We start from the raw sequence: 17,771 nt of genomic DNA, 5'->3' as shown, positions 1-17,771 counted from the left end.
TCATTGAACATAACTGATTATTTTCTTTTTTTAAATTTTGAAATAGTTTGGAATTTCAACTTACCAACTTCTACTGTCATCCGTCAAGATTGTCACTATGACCCTTTTACAAACATGTTTTCCCCTAAAAAAATATGAATTACCTACTCAGTACCTAACAATCTGTCGTACTTTTTTCAGGCTATTGTTTTATGTTTTGTTTTTTTACTGATTTGTGTGAACAACTTATTCCGTGATCATGTTTCTTTTTTGATTTCATGGTCATTAAAGGAAGAGACAATGCATGTGTAATTAAGTCATTTATTTTTTTATTTTTTTAGAACAAACAAGAAAAATATTTCAAACAAGAAAAACACAGGATTCACCTGATGTTTTTGAACGTCACTCTTGTGATCCTTTGTCCATGATGGCCTTGGTTACATCTATAAATGAATTAGATAGTTTGCCTAAAGGGTATATATTTAAAGATAAAGTTGCAATGTCAGTGCTCAAAGTTTTCTGATACTCAATACCTTTCTGAAATCAACAGAGGCCACATTGCCATTTTTATGATGTCACATTTTGTTTGAGGTGCCACTCTGAATCTGACATTCCCACACAACATGGGTGGTACCACCTTTTGCATTTTGTGCATTAAATCTGGAAAAAAAATTAAAATCAGTTATCCAACAGTATTAGATTTTGAACACTTGTATACTGTACACTGTTATTACAAAGATAATTAGATCACATCTGTTTTCATTTATTGATGAATGATCTGTCATCAAACTTATTTTAATATATAATTTTTTAAAGTACACTCACCCATTTTGTCATTCCTTCCTGTCCTTTTGGATTCTCCTCGCCAAAACATGAGCAGTGGTCTTTTTCACTAAAAACTGAAATATTGCAATTCTAAAAACTGCCTCATGGTTGATTTAAGACTTGGTAAGTAATGGATATGAAATCAACATACAGGTTTATACAAGTCAAAACATATTTACATGAGTTGACACAGCTGACTGTATTAGACATGAATCCTATGACAACTCCCCTAAAATTAAGCTGAAACATCTATGTTTCATAGATCAGATCATAGATTCAATCAAAACAAAAAAAACAAAACACCAATACCAATTGTGCTGCTGTTGTTGTTGCTGTTGTTGTTGTTGTTGTTGATGATGTTGTTGTTGTTGTTGTTGAAGTGGTGATTGTCTGGTCATCCCCTTTTTGTTGGTCATCTTTAGCTGCAAGTCTAAATCTATGATATTTAAGAGGTAGATCTGCTTAAGTCAGAATATAAGGAGGATTTGTAAACTGCCCAACAGAACAGAAAACTTTTGAAAATATAATGCCATACCTGTCCAGTGTCTCCTGTGCTCTGTTGTGAACCAATTTTTGACCTTTTAACGACCTTCTGAAAAATAAAATCACATAAATCAGAATTAAATCAAGCAAATCAAAGAATATGCACAACATGTACGCAGGAAAATTAAATATGATAAAGTAGTGTAAGTGTTTGACTTACAGTAAAGAAGCCTATATCTTATAAACATCAACATATCAATTTATGAGAATGAGAAGAACATAGAATAGAATAGAATAGAATAGAATAGAATAGAATAGAATAGAATAGAATTGAATAGAATAGAATAGAAAATACTTTATTTATCCCCGAGGGGAAATTCAGGAGTCACCGCAGCACTCAAGAAAACAAAAGTAAGAAAGAGTATAGAAAGTGCAAAAAGGTCCATAAGAAATTAGATGACGACTTCCCATCCACCACTCGTCCACCACTCTCCAGCCCAGCCAGTCTCCACCTCCACAGGGTCCAGGACTGAGCCTCCCCAGCAGTCTGTTCATTCTCTGTCTCCTGGATCCTGTCTGCTCACAGCAGGCGAAGCTCCTCCGATGTGTCGCCGACGTCCGATGTCAGCTCCGTCAGCCACGTCCATGAACAGCACGATGCCGCTGGGTTATCACGGCTAGCTCGTCCATCCCCCGGAGCTAGATCCCACATTCCCAACAACGATGGATGGAAAGACAGGTCCACGTCGTCATCTCCCAGCTCACATCCGAGAACCGGCACGTCGTCCTCACCTCCTCCTCCTCAGCTCGAGGGAAATCATCAAGCCCTACACTAGTTAGCATTGACATGCTACAGGCTGCTAACAGCTGAGTTCGCATGTAAACAATGCAGCCATGGTTACATGTAGGATCTCCAGACAAACACAGGAGAAAAGTAGTAAAAATATCGCTGAAGCCACAAAAAGTTTGGTGTCCGTGACCAACAATGAACCATTCAAAGAAATGATCCACTCCAAATACAAAGATGACGAAAAAGAGACGAAAAAAATGACAAGAAACAGACAAAGACGAGAGAGCTGCTGCAACAGGCAGCTACTTGGGTAGCGCCAACATGTTCAATCTTTGAAATAAATATTACATTTTAAACAAAGTAGTTGCAGCATTTGACCTGCAGAGGTCTTGTAATTATCCATTTTTTTAAATCTGACAATGCATCTTTATTACATACTTTTTTATAGGTCTTCATCTGTTGTCTTTGGATGTGTCTTTTTCACTCCCATTGGAGCTGGGATCTGGGTGGGTGGAAATATTTTGTCCTTTTCGGAGCTGCAGGCACACTATGTTTTCCCCATTGCTCTTCAGTATGTTCTTTTGTGTCTTTCAATGGTCTGCCCAACAGCACCCGATCAAGGCCATGCTGCAAGATGTGTTCCTTGTAGCATTCACACAGAGAGATATGCAGCTTCCGAATGAAAGAGCCAGGTCTGAGGAAGCATTCCCTGAGTAGAAACTGGTTCTTTGTGATTGAAAACCAATTTTCAACATGTCAGTTAGTAAGCCTTGTTTTGGTGTCTGCTGTATCAACTTTTCTCGGATCTGCATCACTTGCATATCTGCATAGATCCTGCAGCATAAGGCCTGAATTAAGTGGGAAGATCCCCATGTAATCCTGCAGCAAAACACTGATGATATCAGGACAGTAGTATGGGTTCTCCTCACACTTTCCATTGGCATCTGGCACATTGGACTGGTTACTTTCCAGGACCCCTTCAAAAAACTTAAGAAATAGTGAAATGGAAAGAACAGTCTTGGCTCTCTTTGGTAGCTCAGGTTGTGTCTTCAGTGGCTGAGTGCTGGAATCATCCAGATTGGTCTTGCTCTTGATGCAGCCTTTGATGACCTCCAAGCTCTCTTCTACTTCTTTAGGGGAGAACCTACCTCCAAAAATCCTACCCATGTGGCCAAAAAATTGTACTGCAGGATTCAGACTGCTGCTATTTATCAAATGTGCCACACAATGATTCACAGATTCCTTCAGGCCTTTATCTCTGGTCTTCCTGGAAGAGGAAACAGAGACCACTTTCAGGATATGTGCTGAGCACAGGTGTAGCACTGTGATGGTTTGCAGCTCTTTTTTTGTAAAAGAGCCTTGGATGATTTTACACAGCATCTCCAGGTATCCCAAAATATCTTGCTTGTTGAAGGCCAGCAAAACACCCTGCATTAGGGCCCAACTGTAGTCAGTTTCCACTTGCCTAACTTTAATGGCAGTGATCTTTTTTACTTTTGTCAAAAATTTCATTAGCCAAAAGGACAGATTGGCCATGATGTGGTCATTGGTGACCATTTCACTGACAGGAAGAGGTGGTCTGTTTTTGCCATCACCTGGCAAACAGAGGACATAATACAGAACCCTCTTGGGTTGGTTGGGGAGCCAGCACACAACACCACCTGTGGCATCAAGGAAGAGGGTCACTGGAGACTTTTGCCGTAGATGAGCAGCAAAAATGGCAAGTCCTTGCTCAGTATAGTGGACACTGAAGGGATCCACTTGCAAATGTTGGATTTACCCTGGACAGAAAATGTAACCAGCATCAGACTATTTCATTATTTGCTGTGTTACCATTAGCTCCATTACCATGTCATCATGAAGCCTTGTGCTTCTGCTAATCTCTGCGGACACAACTTTGAGGATGTCTTTTGAGAGTGCTCGGTTGAGGTCACCAGCAAGTAGCTCCAGTGATGGCGTTTTCCCCAGCATCTGAAAATAAGCGTTACTCACACCACCAGTGACTGCCTTTGCAATTTTTCCTCTCCTCTGATTGCTGGCTGGCCTTGCCCTCGTCTCATCACATAAATGTGCCACTTTGCCACTTCGAGACACGTGAAATGTTATCTTTTTTGCATTTTTGGTGGGTTTGTTTGGCATATCATAGAAGTATTTGGCATTGCATGATGAAAACATGCACACTGCTTTTATTTTGATGTAAGGTGATGAAGTCTTTCGGCTCTTAGGTGCTCTAAAATGCTGGTACTTGAATGCAAGAGAACAGCAAGGGTTGTGCTTTTGAAAGCTACTGTACAAGACATGTGTCCATGACTTCCTGAGTTTTAATTGCCCTTGGCCTGGTTTGATCTTGCCCCATTTGCTTCTCTTTATGTGGATTTTAAATTTTTTTTAGGTCCGGGTTGAGTTGGTCTGAACTGATCTTTTTCACTTGTACTTGGGATGTTTTTTACAGGTGATGTTTTGTTGGTGTAGCTCTTAACTTTACTGAGCTGATGTTTTCCATCCAGGCAAGAATTAGTATCAAGGACAGCACTTCCTTCACTCTCCACTTCGTCCAAATTTTCCTCACCTGTATCTGTCACTGTAAAAGTCTCAATTGCAGAATCTGTATTTGTTGCAGTATTTGCAGTTAACTCCTGCAGGTCTTCAAGGTCATCAGGATTCTGATTTCCTCCACCCTGGTCTGCCTCATAGTCATGAATGGAACTCTCATCACTCTTCACTTCATCCAAATTTTCTGTGCTTGTGTCTGTGGTGGATGTATGCACTGATTTACTGGAGCAAACATGGCCTCCAACATGCACAACAGCTTGTGACATTAGTTGTTGGGTTGCTGTCCTAACCCCTCGCCTGTCTTGCAGCCATGAAACATATAGCCATTTCTTTAACCTCTCCTGGTTGACGGAAAACAAACAAACTTAAAGTTCTGGCCATACTTGAGGGTTCCAAGATGTTTCCCCTTTTGTTATTTGTGAATCTAATAATTCCTTAATTACACGCTGTTCACCACCAGCCCTTATCCACAGATCCTCCTTTGATAGTCTACCACCTTTCCTTGTGCACCCCATAATGGCATTGCAGGTCCTTCTACTGTAAACATAAGTCAAATATTTTATTAGTACGGTAATACGTTTGTGCTGCAAGGACACTTGACATTGATCAGAAGGCACAATATGTAACTCACACAGCGTAATGCAGTCTGAAACAGTCTGGAATGGTTGTCCGTAACTTTACGGAATCAAGAAAGGTGAGCACCTGGTATGGTCGCTGTGGTAAGAAAATTATGGAAAATAGTCATGAAATCATCCCAAGATGTTGTGAAAGAATAAGCAATAATGTCAGTATACTAATCAAAATAAATCAATTCCTAAATAATGTTTCTTGAGGATGAGCCTTGGTAGGATTGCTGGTTGAGGCGGTAGATGATGGTTTGAGATTCTGATTAGTGAATGAAGACACTAAGAGAGAAAGATCTGCGTATAATAAAATGTATTACAAAATTCTTACTCGCCGCTGAACAGATAAATCAAACATCCACTGACGCACACTGCTACTAAACTGTTACAATATTAATCCTGGAACAAGCTGGACAACAGCTGAAATTTGTATGTGTCCAGAAAAAAAAACACAAATTGAAACATTAACTAAATTTTCCAAAAACTATGGAAGCCCTATGTAGAATGGTTTGTTTATTTTTTTTACTACACTCTCTGAACTTTAGGGGAAAAGATCACCCCCAAATTATATGTTTCAAGTCCACCACAGAATTAAATCATGACCTTCAGAAAATGGGGGTAAAAAAATAAATGAACCATCTCCGCTTCAGGCTTACGTAATAAACAAAAGTTAAAACACTTACATTTCCTCAAGAATGCACACAATGTAAATAATACAAAAAGCAGTGGCAGCTTTACCTATCTGCTCCTAGTGAGTACAGCCTCCTTGTGTGTGCATGTGCAGGCTTGTCTACTGACTGCCAACTTTTGTCGCACCAGCAGGTGGTGCTGTTGGAGAGTAACCTGTAGGGCTTTGGCAATATGTTCAATGAATACGGTCCAGATTTTTACTAAACTACCTGCAATGGCTCAATAAACCCCCTCTGGAAAGGTTATCAGGACAATTACGGTGGATACAAATCGTGTCACTGCATTAATTTTTTTGTGTACGCATACACAATAAGCATTTACACACTAAATAGAGTAACCGCTACAGCTACGCGAGCCGACAGTCATTAATTTGTTGATTAGACTGTGATGTTAACTAAAAAGTTTGTAAACCTGCAATATATGAAAAATGAGTAAAGAGATCTGCACACCAAAAACTAGCTCCCAAAACAATAGTTTATTAGAAGTGACGTTTTGAGCAGAAACGCTCTTCATCAGACTTTACACAGTGATCAGTGAGAAGCCATTTAAATAGAAGCAGGTACACGTGACTCAACTCAGCTGAAACTCATTGATAATTAACAATACATATATACATGTATCCCCATATGGGGATATCTGCAGGTCAGCTCTTGCGATAATTGACGCTGACACTCACCTGTTACCTGAGCGACCACAGCCTGGGAGATCCGCCTGTTGGCGAGGAAGGACTTAATCTCCTCTTCGATCACAGCACCGTCCCTCCTGCAAGCAGAGAGGAGAGTCTGGAGTTAACACCAAAGGAAAGAAAACATTGTCCTCACACCCATCAGCTGTGGCAGATAGTTTTCCACCAACAAGTCTGGTTAAGGCTTCTGCCTGATGAAGAAATATTTTCTTTGCAGCTGTCACCAAATATTGCCTGGAAAAGCTCATGGTCCAAGACCCAACAATGAAACCCTCTTAATTATGTGACTGTAGCAGAAAAATCAAACTATAGATATCTGTTCTGATACCACGGCAAAAAATGAGCTCCTGGGCACCCTAAATCATTAAATTGACTTTTAATTATCAATCTGAACACAGCGCTGGCACAGAAACCTCGCTGAAGTATCTGAGTTATAATTAACAATCTAGATGAGATGAGTGTATCTGCAGAAAGCGTGCTGTCAACGCCCCAAATATAAAAATACAGCTGATATCGCTGTCTTTGCTCAGCTCCCTGTCTGTCTGCTAGGGACAACAACAAAATTTTTTTTTTCTTTTTGAGAGCCTCACAAGCGTGAGTATATGTTGATCTGTGAATGAGGAGAGTTAGCAGTAAAGACGCTGTGACTCAGGGCGGAGAAGAGACATGCAGCAGGCTGGGAAATAAACCACTTTAACAGAAAGCAGACATACTTAGCACCTCCCTGTGTCTCTGTGTGGACTATCGACAAGTTAATACGTTTTTAGTGTGTGTGTGTGTGTGTGTGTGTGTGTGTGTGTGTGTGTGTGGTGTGTGTGTGTGTGTGTGTGGCTATGTACAGTCTTGTTGATACTTTAAGATATTAATCCTTGTATTATGTTCAGATTCAGTGTGTGGTGGAGGCTGCAGATAGACCTCATATAACACTGAAGCTCATTGACACGTACTTACTCTACTGTCTGCATCGTGTCGTAGTCAGGGTCGAGCGTTCTAATGAGTGAAAACTATTAATCCCCCAGCCCATAACACTCTAAACAAGCAGATTTTAAATTCTGAAACTTATACTGATGATCTGTCATGTCGTACAGTCCTTACTGTCAAATAAGGGTTTCTCAGGGCGCAGATGGCCTAGTGGTCTAGGTCCTGCCCCTTGAGTTTCAACCTTGAGCAGGTGGCCTGGGTTTGAATCCAGCCTGTTCCCCGCATGTCATTTCCCACCATCATCACTCTGTCTGCAGGTTTTGCAGCATTAAAAAGAAACCATAAAACTGATAAGTCTTTTTTTTATTATGTGAAATAAAAATCAGTGCACTAATTTTACCTCGACTCGGCCAAATACTTCCATTATCCTGACAGTTCAGGGACAAGCTGTTCCTGACCTAAACCAGCAGCTGAAATAAAGTGAGGAACAGTGAGCATCTCTCTTTTCTGTCTCTAGCAGCACTGTGGATTTTTCAAGCCAAGTTGTTGTTTTCTTTTTAAAGTCATCATCACTTTATCTTTCTGACTGAGGCAGGCCGCTGCTGATCGTCTCTTTATCTGATGTGGTAGTCACACCACAGATCGTGCAAATGGAGCGTGTTGTGCATTAGAATGGCTCAAATCCTGACACGTTCAATACTTTCCAGCTTCATTTGTATCATTCGCAAGAGTTAAAAAAAATCTGGGCCTGATTGCATGACAAGCCTTTGTTTGGAAAAACGGACTGTTTGTACTAACGGGGAAAAAAAGTTGATTGGTGGTATGCATGAGCCAGGCTCACGGCCAAAAGGAGCGTTAAGTTTAATGGAGGTAAACCCCACCATTACAGGCGCTAACAGCAGCATAACAGCGACTGTTCGGCTGTTTAAGATAAGATAAAAATACTTTATTCATCCCAGAAGGGATAAAGGCGGACATCGCGCGATACGTTACAGTTTGAGATGAAATATGCAAAGACAGTGGACAATCCTTGGGAAGGTGGCAATGTGTAACCATACAGCAACTTAAGATTTAGGAGACACATTCTTTCAGTGAACAGAGGGAGACAAGCCGGCGAGGCTCACTGCTGTCAGTTTTATAAGTTTGGTTTGCTTATGATTTAATGCGTCTGGGTCCTTCCAAGATGTGTGTGGTGAAATGTTGGCGTTCATAAACTGCTTTAAAAGTTATTAATCAAGGTACTGGAGCATTGCTGCAGCGCTAATTTCACAAAACAGCTTTCATATTCCTGATTTTATTATTGAGGTTTTCTACTGTGCGCTCAGAAACACCACACGCATTTATTCTGTTCAAGGTCGCCAAACTTTCTCTTTCTCTTTGTTTACATTATTGACTCACGGTTAACAGCTGTTTGTGCATTCTTGTAACAATATGTCGTTTTTTCCAGCTATAAAACATTTTCTTGATCTTTTCTCAGTCATACTGTTACCTCTCTCCAAGTTTATTGCAGTTTATGATTGGTAGACATGTGCAGTTTGAATTTGTTTGATGCGTTTTTCAGGAGCCCCCCCTGAATTATGACGTAATCTGTACCTGCGTCTCTTTCATGGTGTAATTATTTAACTGGACAGTTATTTGCAGTCGTGCATGCAGCTAACACTGAAGCCAAACAAACGTTAATAGAACGTTAGGACTAATGGTCCTGTTTGTTTAATGGCTGAACGTACACACAGGCCCTGGTCTTTAGTAAATCATTTACACCACAATGGCCAGTCAGCACGAGGATCCTCCAGTGCAGTGTGATCAGACTTTTTGAAGACAAGTGCATCACATACACTGAATCTCTGCGTCCAAATATTTTCTGGATGTGGCAGGACTAGGGACAGGCATTTTAAGCAAAAATGGAATTCACTATTCACTGGTAACTATTTGAAGATTATCAGACGATAAAACCTCCCAATGGTTTGTTTTTATGTTAAAAGTCATTGAGCATTTTTAGGTGGTTTCTGAGCACAACTTCCTGTTCAACTGGATCTGCTTTTTATAAAATTAACGTGCCACAGCTCTGGCAAAAATAGGATTATATGCTGTGACCTGCTGCTGACAGGACAAAGCCATCGTTGAATGAACTATTTGATTTTTTTACTGAGGCTTTTTTGCCACCCAAGAAAGCAGTTTATCATGTTTAAACCACCCAAGGGGGCAGTTTAGTGTGTTCTGCTAACCAGGGGGCACTTTTACATGCATTTTGGCTCCCAAGAGGACATTTTAGCATGTGTTTTGACTCCCAAACTGGCACTTTAATGCATTTCTCAACAATTGGACCATGAGTGGGACCCCCCACCTCGTACACACCACTGCCCCAGGGATGACCCAACAGTACAACCAGCAGAGGCTCATCTGGGAAATGTAGGATTAAGTGATCGTGTCTGTGTGCTGCAACACCTGTTTTTAGGAACAGGAATAATAAAAAAAAGTTCACTGTGAGGAGATTAAGTGAAGAGGTCAGATCAAATTGTGATTTGACCTCTTCACTCACTTCATTTTAGCTATTGGTTGAACTAGCATGGTAGCACTGTCCCCTGTCCCAGTTAGAGTGTAGTGATGCTCAGCCTTGTTTGATGCGCGAGTTGTCTTACTGAAGTCAATGATATTTTTCGCATCTAGTGCATAAAAATAAAGAGAAGTGTCAAACGACTCCGTAAAGCTCCTTTTCATGTGCGTCAACAGCTCAGAACCAGTTTAATGAAATCAGATGTTTCTGACTGGAGCTTCAGGCTTTGTCCAAACAGCGTAATGTGATGATAAACTCGATCTGTGGATTACTGTCTTACCTCACTAAGTCCTCCACTTGGTCATCAATGTCCATGTCCTCCTCAGTGGTCTCAAACCCGTAGCCTGGCGCTGTCACACCACCACTAACCACACCCACAGGAAACCAGAGGGTGGTGACAGCTTCCCGTTTGTCACTGCAACCAACCCGTTCTGAGCTACTGCTGCCATGGCCACAGGTGAGGCGACTGGAATGGGCAGAAGAGGAGAGCTGTTGTCAAAGTTGCTGTTAGGGGACAGCGACAGTCAGTTGTCGGGGAAAGTTGTCTGTGTTGCTGTGGACGTCATGGAGGAAGAGGCTGTGAGGGCGCTAGAAGATAAGGAAGACGAGGGAGGCATGTAGGAGGGTTTGTGGGTCAGCTTGTGTCCATGTTTCCGGTTCAGGTGGTCCAGTGTGTCCAGGGTGTGGAGGACCTCCACCTGTGTGATCCCGGTCCTCCTCAGCCTCTGGGGGAGGTCAATCTGCTCGATGGTGAAACGAGGCTCCTCACCCTGCTGGAACATCCTGCAGGAGAGCAGAAGGAAAATGAGGAAAGTTACAAAAAACCTTCTATGTCTCCAGATTTCAGAGGGAAATGTAGTTCTTAATGACCACGGCTGTTTGACAGCAGCAGATAAAAGTTACCGCTGAAAGGATTCAACATGAAGTCTCAGCACATTTCATATCAGCTTTACAGCATTACATGCAGTCTGAAACAGTCTGGAATGGTTGTCCGTAACTTTACGGAATCAAGAAAGGTGAGCACCTGGTATGGTCGCTGTGGTAAGAAAATTATGGAAAATAGTCACGAAATCATCCCAAGATGTTGTGAAAGAATAAGCAATAATGTCAGTATACTAATCAAAATAAATCAATTCCTAAATAATGTTTCTTGAGGATGAGCCTTGGTAGGATTGCTGGTTGAGGCGGTAGATGATGGTTTGAGATTCTGATTAGTGAATGAAGACACTAAGAGAGAAAGATCTGTGTATAATAAAATGTATTACAAAATTTCTGGAAGAAATGGGATTAGATGAGGTGGAGCATGAAATACTCATGGTGTCTATGATGGCATTTGGCTCGATTTTCTCCCACAGAGAAACCCTTTTGGCAACTCTTGACGCAGCTTTTAATGTTTCTCAGTAATATTAACTTTAAAGATATCGAAGGATGGCGACGCGCTGGAAGACTTTAAGCAAGCCACACTTGATTCAGGGCTTGTCATAAGCGATAGTTTGTCCAAATAATCAATAATCAATATGACTAGTTCACTGCCCCTGACCATTTCAGAGCCTTACTGATCAGGAATAGTAAGTATTAAAAATATATATATTTTTATCCCCTCTGCTTTAGAGAGTAATACCCTGCCATTCAGTGAGAGGTCTCTCATTAACTACATGTTAATTTTTGATCTATTTGTTCCACTATATGATCAAAATTGAAGTTGCTGCAAGTTTTTTCCATTTTATCAATAACACCTGAATATGTAACGTTTTCCTTCAAAGGAATACTATACACTAGAGAATGATCACATTCCTTTAGTGGAAATAACACAGATTTGTTTAACTTCATTTTTAGACCTGAGACAACAAGAGAATTCCTCAATACAGTCAACAGCTTTTATCACCTCATGCCTGCTGGATAGAAAAACTGTGGTATCATCAGCCAGTTGAGCCAACTTAAATTCTCTGTTCAGAGCAGTTATACCCTGGAATGGACTTTTTTAAATATGCACAGCCATAATTTGGGTTACTAGGAGGAACAAGAAAGGACTTAGAGGACATCCTTGTCTTATTCCTCTACAGATGTCAAATCTGGGAGTAGTGCAGTGAGCTAGCTTGACAGAGCTATTGCATCCATTATAAAGAGTTTTAACCACTTTCTGAAAGTAATTTCCAAAACCAAAACATTCTATCGTTTTAAACATAAATTGATGACTTATTTTGTCAAATGCTTTGTAAATATCAACAAATAAAACAAAACTCTCCTCTAAAATATATTCATTGTTGTCAATCATATCTAATATTAAACGTATATTTTTGCATATATTTCTTCCAGGCATGAAGCCAGATTGTTCTTCGTCAATTATATCATTCAGTCCAGATTTAAATCTTTTAGCGAATATCATGGCAAATATTTAAGCATCGTTGTTTAAGGAGCTGATAGGTCTCCAATTATCAATAATCAGTTTATCGTTTTTTGGTTTAGGAATCAATTTAATGAGACCTTGAAGAGACCTTGTTGAGAGCTATCTTTAGTACTTCAGGTGTATGTTTTTTGGTTTGGGTTTCTATGCCTCCAGATGTCAAAGAGGGCCAATCTGTCACAATTATTTCCTGATTCATTCATTACTCTGTTTTCAGGAGGCCATCTGTCCAAACTTTAATCCATCACGGTATTAAAGTCTCCTCCCCATAATACTCTGGCAATGGGAAATGTTTGTGACAGCTGAATAATTTTGTTTTCTTTTGTTGAAAATATACTTGCGTTGTTTTGTTTACTTTTAGAGGCATATATATTCACAATTATAAACTGAAAATGATCAACTTCAATTAGAAGGATTATCCATCTGCCATTTGTGTCTGAAAAGTGTTTGATAATGTTTCCTTTAAAGTTTCCTTGTAATACAGCGACCCCTGTTGATCTGATGCTACCAAAGGAAAACAATACATTTCTCCCCCACCGACTCCTCCACATTGACACATCTGTTTCTATGGCATGAGTTTCTTAAATGTGTTTCCAGGACTGAAACTGAACAATTTTAATCAAACATGACTGATTTTGAAGAAAAACGCAGCGTCCCTTATAAAAAGCCTATGTTTGCCAAACCACGGGAAAATGAAATGATCAAACAAAGATCAAACCAGTCGCTGGAAAGGATTAGAGACGTTCATTTAACTTCCGATATAGTTTATAATTGTTGACGTTTAATCACCAACACAGTTTTAACCAATCAGATTTACTGTCTCTGAAATCAGTAAACGCCTCGTGACAAAATGAACCAATCAGGATTTACCTACAATCTGCAGGAACGAAGCTTCTGGAACTTTAACCCCAACAGCCAATCAGTGAACAGCATCCTCCACGAGCGCCTCCTTTGTTTGACTGATTGTTGTAATTGGCCAATAGAAAGCCACTGCAGAGAAAACACTCCGAGTTCATAACCACCGAAACCACCTGCCTGACCATAAACAGAAGTTACCGCTGACGGACTTTCTGTCATGGTGGGACGTTTTTATATCAGAAAAACGTTTCTTATGTTTGGTTTTAGACTTTATCCATTTAGGCTAATAACGAAAATCATAATATAAGTGCTTAGTCTGTATTTACTGTTCAATCAAACACGTAGACAAATTTTCATTCACTCATTTCATCTCATCAGAAAGGTTAAATAACTTCTTTTGGTAACTTTGTAAACGTTTACAGAGCTCTGTGGACACCTGCTGGACATGCTCTGTACTGCACTTTCTAAAATATCTCAGAGCAGCTTCAATCTGTCAACATGAAACTTAACACAGACATTAGAGACAAGTTGAAGGAAATATTCTGTGAATTTCAGTCTGATGGACCTTATTATGATTATTTCATTGTATCCAAAAGATTTAAATAAAGAAAAGGTATGAAAACAAATAATAATATGTTCATCAAATTATTTCCCATAGTGCCTACATTGAGGATTCAAGTAATAATAATGTGCTTACTGACACCTCAGAGAGTTTACATTCACAATGACAGAAAAAACAGTTATAGTATTTTTCAAGGTCAAATAATAAAAAAACTAGTTTAAATTTGTGTGAAGAGAGACAAAAATATACATGATTTTGGCAAAACTCAAGCAGTTAAGATACACTCTGAAAGAAAAAAACAAAACATAGTCAAGGTTAGAGAGCTTTGGTAATACATTAACATGGCATACAGGCATCACTGTTATTAAAACAAGCCATTTCATACATTTCATTTGACTCCCTAAAGATAAAATGAAGTCTCTGATTGAAGAAACAAGCTTCATTCTGTAGCATGAGACTGTTTTGTGTTGTTACTGTAAGATTAGTGTTAAATGGTCAGAGCAAGTTAATCATTCTCTAATGTTGGCCTTTAACATTTATAGGATGTAATTTATTTAACCCACTTTATATTACAGAGTGAAATAAGTAGTCCAGCCCTTTTTTTGTATATAGATCTGCTGCACAGAGATTATAAACAAGGACTAAGAGCTCACCTGGCTTTGATTAACAGTACAAAGATATAGCTACACGCTTATTTAAAGCTCTTTGAGTAAAATATTACATCTTGCTTCATGAGGCTGTTCAAAAAGTTAATCAATATAAACAAATTAAGCCCTAATTATGCCCACTGCTTCTTTACAATGATCAATTACCATCTTTAGTTTTTTGGATCATTTTTTTTATGTAAACAAATATGCACTTGTTTAATGAGTGAGTTTTGGTTTTGCATGATTTTAAATGGTTTAGTTTAAAATCATTTGTTCACCATACAAACCTTAATTAACTCAGCCTGAGCTCACCTGAGGCTCTTCAGTCTATCTGTAAATAAATTTTACTGTTTTAGAGTAGTACAATAAATCTAGACGTGCTTGTGTGAATATTTATTCATGTTTTTGAAGTATTTTTAAGTAATTAAATCAAACATATTTTAGAATTTTAGGAAGTTTTTTAACGAAATCTATCATGTTCTGTGCACAACTCAGTGAAAGTGTTTGAGAGCTCTGTGGACACCTGCTGGAGATTCTCTGTACTGCACTTTCTAAAACATCTTAGATCAGCCGCAGTCAGCACACCTGAGATGAGACACAGGAATCATGTGTAACTTCAGGTGGATGCTCTGCTTAAAAACACAACTTTTTTTTTTCTTCTTCTTTTTTAAACTCACCAATAAGTGCATACGGACAGAAAGATAAAGAAAAAAGGAGAAAACAGACAAAACTGTGGCAAATGATCTTGGATAAGAAATAAGTATTAATTGTCAAATTCAAACTGGTTCTTGTAGTTTCTGATTGTTCTTTCATTGATATGTGCTGCGTAAAGATGTTAAACTATTGAGTTGTTTTATTTTATTAATTCTACTTTCTGTAGCCTTTTCTTGGCACCAACAGAACTGATGAAACCTCACAGTGTTTCCTTTGCTCCTAATTTTAATGACAATGTGTCCCATGAGTTATTAATAAACAGTTTAAACGGGAAGTGTTTAAAACAGAGATATGCAAATAAAGAGAAATAAAAATACATGTAGAATAAGATTTTTTTTTTTAAATCGGTGAAATGTGAAAACCTTGATGGTCCTCACTTGACCAGTCCCCACAGTAAATCTGAAACATCTCCAAGAGTTTGATGAAAGAACTCACCAACAACAAGCTGAACGCTGAACTTGGGGCTGTGCTGAAGTTTGGGGAAAATACAGGTGTAGGTTCCACTGTCAGACACCTTGGTCTTTGTGATCTTTATGGAGGTGTTGCCATTCTTCAGTTCTTCTTGAAAAAATGAGACTCTACCTTTAAACTGTTTATCTTGATCATCAAAGTCTCTGCCAGAGTAAAGGCCAGCATTATATATGAACACCCTCTCCTCCTTTCCCTTCTCCAAGTCTTTCTTCCAGTCAAACAGCGCTGACTCCAGGTTCTCCTTGGAGCTGAGGGAACAGGGTAAAACTACATCACTGTCTTCTGTCACCACCACTGGACCTGAGAGACAAATACACACACATGATTTACACTGTCCTAACTAGACACTAAAGAATTTTAGATTAAAGATTTGAAAGAATAAGGGGGTGAAACTTCTTCCTCTGGTCCCTCTAGTCCATTAACCTCCAGTCTGACTTTTATTTCATAGTCTTTAAAAGTCAATATAACTCTGTTTGACCCTCACAGATCAGGTCCCAGCAGACATGTCCCCAGTTCTTCTTTCTCATGGTCCATATCAGAGTGATGCTGCAGTTTAGTGTCTGCAGGATGGAGGAGACGCCCCACACATCCACTCCCTCATCTATCACCAACATCATCACACTGAGCATGTCTGTTAAACGGCTGAAGCTGTCATTTCATGACGTCAGCTGTGTTATGGAGGCTGATGTGTAAATATTGAACAGTGATAATTATAAGGACACATATTACAAACTGTATTAATGCTCCTTCTTTTCAAATGGAGCTAAATGCTAATGCTAACAGCTTCAGGTGCTACCATTCTCCCTCCTCCTCTGATAAACTTGGTCCTTTTCTGTTTCCTGACTTCATGTTTGAACATTTCTTCACACATTTCATCTCAAAGAATTCATAGTCAGTATGAGCCGTTAGTTTTCTTACCATTTTCATGAGTAAACGTTGATCCAGAGCGAGTCACCAGACAAAGACAGACGAGAGGAAGGAGCTTCATAGTTGTTGATGTCTCCTGAAGAGTCACCATCACTCTAACAGCTCTGTGAGGAACACACACTGATACACATCTGACTGAGAGCTGAGCTCAGAGACCACAGAGACATCATATGAATCCCTTAGTAATACTTCCTGAAAACTCCTTTCACAATAAAAGACACATTTCTACTGAACCAGCTCATGACTGAGAAAAAAACTGTGGAAACAAAAAGTTTGTCAGATTACCAGTTGTGAAAAAAATTCTGATCCTTTATCATACTTGAAATAATATTTTTATCACAGTGTTGAAGAAAGATACTGCAGATTAAAAGTAAAAGTATGTCTGTCTAATCAGCTGTTTGCACCTTAAGCTGTGATAACAGTTCATAAATGATACCAGAACATACTATAGATTCATTTTTTAACCATAAAACATGTTTGGGAATAACCTTACAGCAATGTGAGGTGGGGCACTAGAGAAACTATCAGTCAGCAGCAAAACTGTGACAAGACTGGCAGTGATAAGACCAGAAAGAGAAACACAGAAATCACAAACTCCAGATGCTAATGCATCACCCCATGTTCTGTAAAAATTACTTAAAACAAAACTAAACATTCTACAATATTTAAGTATCTCTCTTTAAAAATAAAAAGCTGATTTTAATTTTGTGTCAAAGAATTTTTCATCTGACTGTGAAAACGTGTTCATGACATTTACAAATAATTGTATTTTGTGTCTATTAATATTTAACACAACGTCCCATTCCCATTTTATTTATATGGTTTTATGCACAACATAAACTTATTATCTGAAGCTCCATGAAGGAGAAACAGCTTCAGAACTGTCCTTGGTGCTGAATATGTTCTCCCTAAAGCCAACACCAGGGGGAGCTGCAGACCCAATAGATCTCTATTTTCTGCTCTAAAGGCATCAGACATCAAAGCATCACATTCTATAAAGTTACTAAAGGCATTATTTTTCTGTAATCATTGTGAATATATCTTTTTAAAAAGTTCATTTTAACCTTGTGGCAGAGCATTTTTTA

The 17,771-nt window shown here is 39.1% G+C and overlaps 1 long non-coding RNA gene across 1 annotated transcript; it reads right to left on the bottom strand.

Annotated features, from left to right (window-relative positions):
* Positions 1–5,257: 5,257 nt before the first annotated feature.
* On the bottom strand, positions 5,258–10,651 carry LOC141796978 (uncharacterized). The gene is made up of 3 exons (XR_012598914.1): positions 10,384–10,651; positions 6,620–6,705; positions 5,258–5,344 (listed from the first exon to the last, which is right to left on the bottom strand). It is a non-coding gene; the product is annotated as an uncharacterized LOC141796978 (long non-coding RNA).
* Positions 10,652–17,771: the final 7,120 nt, after the last annotated feature.

Source organism: Halichoeres trimaculatus, unplaced genomic scaffold (genome assembly GCF_033239565.1).
Source record: "Halichoeres trimaculatus isolate MK-OKI-2021-1 unplaced genomic scaffold, fHalTri1.1 fHalTri1_scaffold_1, whole genome shotgun sequence".
Taxonomy (NCBI): domain Eukaryota; kingdom Metazoa; phylum Chordata; class Actinopteri; order Labriformes; family Labridae; genus Halichoeres; species Halichoeres trimaculatus.
Note: the sequence above shows the minus strand (reverse complement) of the source record. Positions and strands in the feature narration are given on the sequence as shown.